We start from the raw sequence: 10,980 nt of genomic DNA on the forward strand, positions 1-10,980 counted from the left end.
AAGTTGCCTTTATCATCTGTGTTCACATTTTGAAGAATTTTAGTTGTACATTTTGTGAGAAAATGCACATTTGACAGTCACTTACTCTTGTACTCCCCAGCATAAAGTCAGAACTATTTATTTCAGAAAGGTTAATTTCAAGTCAAGCTTCACTTTTTGTTTTAAAATAGGTCTTAAGAGAGACTATTTAAGCATAGCCTTAATTTAATTGGTTTAGCACCCAGGAAACTCATTTAAAAATAAGGACATTTATAACAAAGAGAAACTGCCATGGCAAAGAAATTATTACCTACTCTACTCCCTTCAGATTTTTAATTCATTGTTTTACAAGACCACCTCAACTTAATTGCCTTTATTTTTTTTTTTTTTTTCTTTTCTACCCCATAAACTTATAAAACTGTCTCAGCCTAGGAAAACTGCTGCCATTTGCTGGAACTGGCAAATAGGTCATCCTAGTCAGTAATAGCAACCAAGAGCAGGTTTCAAAAGATGCAATTTCAAAAACATAGCTTTTAAAAGAACATACATAGTGTTTTTCTCCTTGCTGAGAGAGCCAGTAAGTGTTAGAAGCAACATTTAAATTGAGATTTTCTGTGGACATCATCCCTATTCTTCATCCCACAAAATTTTGGAAGAGAGAGTTAAGTCCCAGGTCATTCAGTTCAGTTCAGTTGCTCAGTCGTGTCCAACTCTTTGCAACCCCATGAATCGCAGCACGCCAGGCCTCCCTGTCCATCACCAACTCCCAGAGTTCACTCAAACTCACGTCCATCGAGTCAGTGATGCCATTCAACCATCTCATCCTCTGTCGTCCCCTTCTCCTCCTGCCCCCAATCCCTCCCAGCATCAGAGTCTTTTCCAATGAGTCAGCTCTTCACGTCAAGTGGCCAAAGTATTGGAGTTTCTGTTTCAGCATCAGTTCTTCCAATGAACATTCAGGACTGATTTCCTTTAGGACAGACTGCTTGGATCTCCTTGAAGTCCAGGGGGCTCTCAAGTATCTTGTCCAGCACCACAGTTCAAAAGCATCAATTCTTTGGCGATCAGATTTCTTTATAGTCCAACTCTCACACTCTTACATGACTACTGGAAAAACCACAGCCTCGACTAGATGGACCTTTGTTGGCAAAGTAATGTCTATGCTTTTTAATATGCTGTCTAGGTTGGTCATAACTTTTCTTCCAAGGAATGTCTTTTAATTTCATGGCTGCAGTCACCATCTGCAGTCATTTTGGAGCCCCAAAAAATAAAGTCTGACACTGTTTCCACTGTTTCCCCATCTATTTCCCATGAAGTGATGGGACCGGATGCCATGATCTTCGTTTTCTGAATGTTGAGCTTTAAGCCAACTTTTTCACTCTCCACTTTCACTTTCATCAAGAGGCTTTTTAGTTCTTCTTCACTTTCTGCCATAAGGGTGCTGTCATCTGCATATCTGAGGTTATTGATAGTTCTCCTGGCAATCTTGACTCCAGCTTGTGCTTCTTCCAGCCCAGCGTTTCTCATGATGTACTCTGCATATAAGTTAAATAAGCAGGGTGACAATATACAGCCTTGACGAACTCCTTTTCCTATTTGGAACCAGTCTGTTGTTCCATGTCCAGTTCTAACTGTTGTTTCCTGACCTGCATATAGGTTTCTCAAGAGGCAGGTCAGGTGGCCTGGTATTCCCATCTCTTTCAGAATTTTCCACAGTTTATTGTGATCCACACAGTCAAAGGCTTTGGCTAAAGTCAATAAAGCAGAAATAGATGTTTTTCTGGAACTCTTGCTTTTTCGATGATCCAGCGGATGTTGGCAATTTGATCTCTGGTTCCTCTGCCTTTTCTAAAACCAGCTTGAACATCTGGAAGTTTACGGTTCACGTATTGCTGAAACCTGGCTTGGAGAATTTTGAGCATTACTTTGCTAGCGTGTGAGATGAGTGCAATTGTGCGGTAGTTTGAGCATTCTTTGGCATGGCCTTTCTTTGGGATTGGAATGAAAGCTGACCTTTTCCTGTCCTGTGGCCCCTGCTGAGTTTTCCAAATTTGCTGGCATATTGAGTGAAGCTCTCTCACAGCATCATCTTTTAGGAGTTGAAATAGCTCAAGTGGAATTCCATCACCTCTACTAGCTTTGTTCGTAGTGATGTTTCCTAAGACCCGCTTGACTTCACATTCCAGGATGTCTGGCTCTAGGTGAGTAATCACACCATTGTGATTATCTGGGTCATGAAGTTTTGTACAGTTCTTCTGTGTATTCTTGCCATCTCTTCTTAATATCTTCTGCTTCTGTTAGGTCCATACATTTCTGTCCTTTATCGAGCCCACCTTTGCGTGAAATGTTCCCTTGGTATCTCTAATTTTCTTGAAGAGATCTCTAGTCTTTCCCATTCTATTGTTTCCCTCTATTTCTTTGCATTGATCACTGAGGAAGGCTTTCTTATCTCTCCTTCCTATTGTTTGGAACTCTACATTTAAATGGATATATCTTTCCTTTTTTTCCCTTTGCTTTTGGCTTCTCTTCTTTTCACAGCTATTTGTAAGGCCTCCTCAGACAGCCATTTTGCTTTTTTGCATTTCTTTTTCTTGGGGATGGTCTTGATCCCTGTCTCCTGTACAATGTCACAAACCTCCGTCCATAGGCACCAACCTCCATGATAGGCACTCTGTCCATCAGATCTAGTCCTTTAAATCTATTTCTCACTTCCACTGTATAATTGTTAGGGATTTGATTTAGGTCATACCTGAATGGTCTAGTGGTTTTCCCTACTTTCTTCAACTTAAGTCTGAATTTGGCAATAAGGAGTTCATGATCTGAGCCACAGTCAGCTCCTGGTCTTGTTTTTGCTGACTGTATAGAGCTTCTCCATCTTTGGCTGCAAAGAATATAATCAGTCTGATTTCAGTGTTGACCAGCTGGTAATGTCCATGTGTAGAGTCTTCTCTTGTGTTGTTGGAAGAGGGTGTTTGCTATGACCAGTGCATTCTCTTGGCAAAACTCTATTAGCCTTTGCCCTGCTTCATTCCGTATTCCAAGGCCAAATTTGCCTGTTACTCCAAGTATTTCTTGACTTCCTACTTTTGCATTCCAGTCCCCTATAATGGAAAGGACATCTTTTTGGGGTGTTAATTCTAGAAGGTCTTGTAGGTCTTCATAGAACTGTTCAACTTCAGTTTCTTCAGCATGACTGATTGGGGCATAGACTTGGATTACTGTGATACTGAATGGTTTGCCTTGGAAACGAACCGAGATCATTCTGTCATTTTTGAGATTGCATCCAAGTACTGCATTTTGGACTCTTTTGTTGACTATGAGGGCTACTCCATTTCTTCTAAGGGATTGTTGCCAACAGTAGTAGATATAATGGTCATCTGAGTTAAATTCACTCATTCCAGTCCATTTTAGTTTGCTGATTCCTAAGATGTCGACATTCACTCTTGCTATCTCCTGTTTGACCACTTCCAATTTGCCTTGATTCATGGACCTAACATTCCAGGTTCCTATGCAATATTGCTCTTTATAGCATCGGACCTTGCTTCCATCACCAGTCACATCCACAGCTGGGTATTGTTTTTGCTTTGGCTCCATCCCTTCATTCTTTCTGGAGTTATTTCTCCACTGATCTCCAGTAGCATATTGGGCACCTACTGACCTAGGGAGTTCATCTTTCAGTGTCCTATCATTTTGCCTTTTCATACTGTTCATGGGGTTCTCAAGGCAGGAATACTGTAGTGGTTTGCCATTCCCTTCTCTTCTTTACTGGCTGCTGTTACTGAAATTTCAAGCACTGCTTCAGGCACTGTTAGAGCCTCAGTGTCTTCCCTGGGTCAGGAAGATTCCCTGGAGAAGGAAATGGCAATCTACTCCAGTACTCTTGCCTAGAAAATCCCATGGACAGAGGAGCCTGGTGTCCATAGGGTTGCAAAGAGTTGGACACAACTGAATGACTTCACTTTCTACTTATACTGAAAAGTTTTCATTGTTTATTTGAATTCAAATTTAACCGGGCTTCCTGCCTTTTACCTGGCCACTCTAATCCTGGACTTTAATTTCCATCCATCCACCCTTTCATTCATTCCCTTATGTATCCACTCACCCTTCGATCCATCCATCCACACACCCACTCATCCATCCACAGATTTATTCAAACAGATAGTAGATGAGTACCTGCTATATGGCCAGATAGGTGCTACAAATACGGTGAAGAACAAAAAACAGACATGATTTCTACTCTCATGGAACTTTCAACCCCTTTAGCTGGGAAGAGTGACAATAATCATATAATTGACATACATGACATATACATGATAATATATGACAATAATATATAATTGCTAGCCAACTTAAGTGTGCTGAAGGAGAAAGGAGAGCATATTACAAAGGACCAGAGGTCAGAGAAAGCTTCCCTAAGGAAGCAGTGATGGAAATGACAGCTGAAGGCTGGGAGAAGAGCTTTCAAGGTGAGAAACTAGCCTCTGTTTCTTGTCTATATTGAGATTAGTGGCTGCAGAGTTGGACTGAAAGATTGCTTGGCTGTTCTTGGGCAGAGTTGGAGGAAAACATGAGTAGGGGCACCCTCTTACCTCCTCAGTCATTCCGGTTCTTGTTACACCCCCAGCCTTGCTTTCCATGAATGGTAAGTACCACTGTTACCCGAGGTAACTCTTCTTCGAATGTCATGATAAGGAAACATGGGCTTTAGAAGATACAACTTGTGGTGCCAGTCCTGAAAACACATTACTGGTCCTATCTGGCTTCTGTTTGTGAATGATGAGTAACGGCACATGGAATTATTTTCTGAGTCAGGAGACCTGGATTCTGGCATTTGGTTTGCTGCTAGCCAGGTGGTGAGGGTGGGCATGCCACTGAATCTCCCTTGCCTCCATTTCCTCAGCTATCACATGGGACTCACATTATGAATGCAGCCTCACTGCATTGTTGTAAAGGTTAAAATAACATGAAAATTTACATTTGAAAAGTGAGTTTTATTGTTATTATATTACTAGTCATACTGAATCAATTACTACCGTTGTATTTGGTGTGGAATAACTTCTATACAATTTTCAACAAAATATGTCTTCTGATGTCTTACTGGGTATAGTGAAACTTGGACAGATATAAATGTGAATAAGCACCTTTACAGCTTTTTCATCAGTTTAATGAGAATACTAGTAAAGTATTCGCTAGGCTTCCACCAACGTGGGGTTGAGAGGGTTAATGTGCTTAGAGCTTTTTGAAAGTAGGTTGCTTCCTGAACACAAATATAAATCTCACTTGTTATTATTACTATCATTATAGCTGATGTTTCTTTTTTAACGCATTAACTTTCCTCCACTGAGCAAACTGCTCAATTGTTGGGAAGACTCATGTCGTCATTCGTCTCTTCTTGATGTGTCTCGCTGCCGTTGAGCTAAACAATTCTTTAGCTCCCAGGGTGCTTATTTAATAAATGATGCTGTGAATTCCCAAAGAAAGACTTTCAATTTTCCTCTTGTGTGATGGCTGTGATCAAGTTCCAACACCCTGTGGTCTGGTTCGATGAGAATGTACACTTGGAACTCATTCACTAACTTACTTGTTGTATTTAATCTGGTAAGTTCTATAAACTGTAGAAGTACCTAATGCTTTTCTTCTTCTCTTGACAATTTTCTCCTTTACTTTCCCTCAAACTTGGGGGAAAAAAGTTAATTGCTATATATTTTTGAGCTAATTTTCTCTGACTTCTACAAGATACTATGAAGAAGGTTATCTGTATTTTTATGTGTCTCTTAAAATGCACAAACACACACACACTACATCCTGGCTAGAAGTTGAGTGGAAATAATAGCTGATGCACTGAAGTTGTAGAATCATGGAGTTATCAGAGATTTTGAGATCAAGTTTAACTTATTCATTTCCCAGGTGGAGAAACTGAGGCCAGAGTTCATATGTGGAGCCAAGATCACAGGACAAAGGCTGTCCTAAAATGTGACCTGACAACCAAATCCAGCTACACATTCGTTGTATTGTCTATGGCTGCATTTGCACTACAATGAGATCAGTAGTTTCCTTTTCCTTGTTTTGTTTCTAATTTTACTTAATAATCAATTATTTTTTAATGAGGTATAATTGACATATGACATTATATTTGCTTCAGATGTACAACATAATGATTCAATATTTGTGTATATTCCAGAGTTCAGCACTTTTAACAAAGACTGTATGACTCTCAAAACAAGATATTTATTGCCTGGCTGGCCCTCACATAAAAGATCACCCATCTCTCTCTAGACTTTTGGAGTCTTCTGCTTCCAGCTGGTAGGAGAGCAGACATGAAGTGGGGGCTGGGGAGGTGTGGGGGTGGCCAGGCCTGGAGGGTATACATCGTTTCTGCCCACATTCCATTGGTGAGCATTCATCATATGGTCCCACTTAGATGCAAGAAGTGTTGGGAAATGTAGTGCTGAGCAGCTGATCCTCAGTGCAAATGTTACTCTACGAAAGTGGGACCATGATTTTTAATGGGTAGCTTGTTGTCTGTGCCACACTTGGGCAGAAACTGTTGGTTTCCTACAGAGTAGTAGACAGTTTGTGGGTATTTGCTGAATACATGGCCCCCATCCCTGCGAACTATAGCTTCCGAAGAGTGGGCCTCTTTAGCCTTGTCTTTACTATCTGACTCCATTGCTTGTTATACATAATTACTGAAGTAGAGGATGACATTTGGTCCAAAATATAATTCTAGAAATTTTCACCAGATACTAAGAGATGATCATCAGTCTCTGGGTTTTTTGTTTGTTTGTTTGTTTTAATATTCTTCACTTACTAAACATTTTAACTGGAATGATAAATACAGACTCTCAGTAGAGGCCATGTTTTGCTTTAGATCTATTCCAAATCCAAACGTTACATATTCTTGAACCTTTAAAAATAATATACATAGCTTATTTGGCTAAGATAGTTGTAGTTGTTTAGTCACTAAGTTGTGTCTGACTCTTTTGCAACCCCATGGACTGTATCCCGCCAGGCCCCTCTGTCCATGGGATGTCCCAGGCAAGAATACTGGAGTGGGTTGCCCTTTCTTTCTCCAGGGAATCTTCCTGACCCAGGGATCAAACCCACGTCTTCTGCATTGGCTGGGAGATTCTTTACAAGGGAAGCCACCAGGGAAGCCCAAGATACAAGTAAAGCATCATAATTATAATTAGTAATATAAAATTTACAAGGAAAGGCAAAAGATCACTGTCTTTCAGTATTCTTCAACACAATAAAGTGTTTCAATTGGATACAGAAGCTGTGGGACAGCCACCTGTAGTCCCCACAGAAAAGCAGAGAAAGCAACACTGCAGAATGAGCAACGGATGAAACAGAGACACACAAAGCAGAGACAAGAGGCCATGGGCCTCCGTGAAGAACATAGCTTGTTTAGTTCCCGATTCTTTTTGGATTCCTGGTTCTTCTTTTGCATGAGGCCCATCTGTCCTTCCTAACTTTGAGACTTTTCAGATACCCATGGTAGTGGACATATATGGTTTTATCTACTCTGAATCCTTTCCTTTATATAGGGGAACAACTCTTCCTCCATGCCATACTGTGACCCAACATGTGATCACATGACCTTGCTTTTTTATCCTCAGTGATGAATACACATACATACATATATACACATATATAGCTGACTGTTGAGCAACACAGGTTTGAAATGTGGGAGTCTACCTATATGTGGAGTTTTTTCAGTCAATATACAATTAGTCTCCTGTATCCATGGATTTCATGTCCATGGATTCAATCAACTTCTGATCGTATACTAAAGGGATTGAACATCCATAGAGGGTGGGAAGCTGTCCTTGAACCAATGCCCCATGGAAACAGAGGGACAACTGTTTGTGTGTTTGTGTATACATACATCAGTCAGTTCAGTCGCTCAGTCATGTCTGACTCTTTGCAACCCCATGAATTGCAGAACGCCAGGCCTCCCTGTCCATCACCAACTCCCAGAGTTCACTCAGACTCAAGTCCATTGAGTCAGTGATGCCATCCAGCCATCTCATCCTCTGTCGTCCCCTTCTCCTCCTGCCCCCAATCCCTCCCAGCATCAGAGTCTTTTCCAATGAGTCAACTCTTCGTATGAGGTGGCCAAAGTATTGGAATTTCAGCTTCAGTATCAGTCCTTCCAATGAACACCCAGGACTGATTTCTTTTAGGATGGACTGGTTGGATCTCCTTGCAATCCAAGGGACTCTCAAGAGTCTTCTCCAACACCACAGTTCAAAAGCATCAATTCTTTGGTGCTCAGCTTTCTTCACAGTCCAACTCTCACATCCATACACGACCACTGGAAAAACCATAACCTTGACTAGACGGACCTTTGTTGGCAAAGTAATGTCTCTGCTTTTGAATATGCTATCTAGGTTGGTCATAACTTTCCTTCCAGGGAGTAAGCATCTTTTAATTTCATGGCTGCAGTCACCATCTGCAGTGATTTTGGAGCCCCCAGAAATAAAGTCTGACATTGTTTCCACATACATAGAGTGGAATAATTATTATTCACCCTTAAAAAGAAGGAGATTCTGTCATATGCTACAGATGAGGAACCTGGAGGACATCCTGGTAAATGAAATAAGCCAGTCACGAAAAGACAAATGATGTATGGTTATAGTATATGAGGCACCTAGAGTAGTCAAAATCACAGAGACAGAAAGTAGAACAGTGGTTCCAGGGGCTGGGGTCTTGTTAAGATCAGGCAAATCCACGGAGACAAAGAGTGTGTTAGTGCTTGCCATAGCAGGAGGGAGTGAAGAATGAAGAGTGACTGCTGATAGGGACAGGTCTTCCTTTTGGAGTAATTAAAATGTTATGGGATCAGATAATGGTGATGGTTATACATCTTTATGCACATAATAAAAAACTGCTGGGTTTTAAATTACTTGTATTATTTTAAAGAATTGTGTACTTTAAAAGCATGAGTTTCATGGTATGTAAATTCCATCTCAGTGAAGATGTTATTCTTTTGAAAACACTGCAATGGATTTCAGAGCGTATCAGTTGCTGCCTGTCCCTGCCCCCCGTCAGTTACACTCCCTGCAGTTACAGTCCTACGAGGTGCATTTTCATGGCCCCCACACACAAAGCTCTATCACAGGTGTATTTTTGGTGTTGATCATGATAATAGTTACCTAAAATGCATTAATTGCAGGCCCAGAGTAATGGACTCAATTGTTTCCCCCAATGCTCTCTTTTTCCAGGATTTAGCAAATGCATGGTCCGTCCTCACTGAAGGGATATGAGTCTTGATGCTCCTGTTTCACTACTGCAACCATCTTGAGTCTCAAAGAACAAACGATGTATCAGCAGAGAGTATGAAACGATTTCAGATCTGCCTTGTGACTGTAACATACATAAAAAGAAGCTTGAAACCTCTTGGCGTTTTCGACGCTGACCAGAACCATACTCATGCAAACTGTCACTGGGCTGTTACTGTCACCATCCTCACTTTGGGCAAATCAAATGCAAAAAAGAATGGGACAGGTCCTGCCGAAATAAAATGGGAATGCTTGTGACTCAAGGTACATGGTAATTTTTTTTAAGTTTCAGATTTATCAGTTTAAGTGGAAGATAAACCAAAATCTAATTTTTTTTTTTTTGAGGCTGGAATTAAAAGGTTTTATTAGGGGTATACACGGCACCGCTACTGTTGATAAGACACTTGTACACTGTGATGCTCTTTATTATGGAAGCTATATAGTTCTGTACTGTAATCAGGCCATTTATAGATAATGACACTTGGGGGATTTGTCTAACCCCTTAAGCTAGATATCAATGAAGACTGGTATACAGGTCATCATTAACAAGCATGTTTACACTTAATCCAATGTTATGGTCTTCATTTATTCCAATTGTGCTTCCTTTGGCAGATGGCTATTATGTTTTACTTTAGTATCATATTGTGGATGCCAGAGAACTTGCATTTGCCAAGGAATAATCTCCTGAGATGCAATGTCATGAAGGAGAATAGTGTAGTCTAACTCGATGAAGTCATCATTTCTTTGCACTTGCTTGACAGTTTGAATTTTTGCCATTTTATACCATGTATTTTCAGTAGAATTTTGCCATATTATATAACCACTGGCAACCCAGGCTAAATGTCGAACTGGCTTCATTTCTGGAGGTACATTTCCAAAACTGTCTGGAATATTTTGTGCGTCTAGTGGTTCCTACATGGATTTGAGTCTTTGATAAAATGTGTTATCTTCTTCATCTGGGTTTTTTCCAATTTCTCCTTCAAATGTTAAGTTGACTTCTGGTGCAGTATCTTGTCCCGTTGGACGGTACAGTACTTCAGCTGTGCAGTTCACTGTAACTTCTTTTTGGATAATTTCTTCCACAGAAAATTTAAGGCGGTACTTATGTCCTCTTCCTGGAATATCCTCCAGGCTGGCTTGTTCGACTGTCTGCACCAGAAACACCTTGTGGGGAGTCCCCTGCTGGTAGTTGATGCAGCTCTCTACCACCGAGGCCGCCCAGGCGGCCGGGTAGTGGGTCGGAGGGATTTCCATTCTTGCTGAGTGTTGGCTGGGCTTGCGAGCGTCTGCATCCCCGTCCCCGTCCTGTCTCCCAAAATCTAATTTTAAAAAATGTCCCAGAGAGATGGAAGGGATGAAAGGAGGGAATCGTAATAGAAGCCAGACATTTCCAAAGTTACTTAGATATTTGACTTTGGAATCAGGTAAATGTTTTACATGATTAAAATAACATGAAAATAAATGAAATTAATAAACCCAATTGTGGATTGAGTGGGTGGCTTAACTACACAGAGAACTATTTTAAAGTATTTTAAAAATAATAATTTGACTGAAATGTACCCTAATACAAAAGAACTGTAAAAATAAAAACAAACTTGAATTTTTCCAGCAGTTATATTGCTAATGATAATATTGATACAGATATTCTAAGCTATTATATATGTAATAAGATAAATAAGTCATTGTGTTCTTTAGAAGCCAAGATTTTCAACAT

General features: G+C 40.4%; 1 pseudogene; it reads right to left on the reverse strand.

Moving 5' to 3' along the window:
• Positions 1-9,601: 9,601 nt before the first annotated feature.
• Positions 9,602-10,571, reverse strand: LOC109576423 (latexin pseudogene; annotated as a pseudogene).
• Between the last annotated feature and the right edge of the window lie 409 nt (positions 10,572-10,980).

Source organism: Bos indicus, chromosome 2, assembly GCF_029378745.1.
Source record: "Bos indicus isolate NIAB-ARS_2022 breed Sahiwal x Tharparkar chromosome 2, NIAB-ARS_B.indTharparkar_mat_pri_1.0, whole genome shotgun sequence".
NCBI classification, from domain to species: domain Eukaryota; kingdom Metazoa; phylum Chordata; class Mammalia; order Artiodactyla; family Bovidae; genus Bos; species Bos indicus.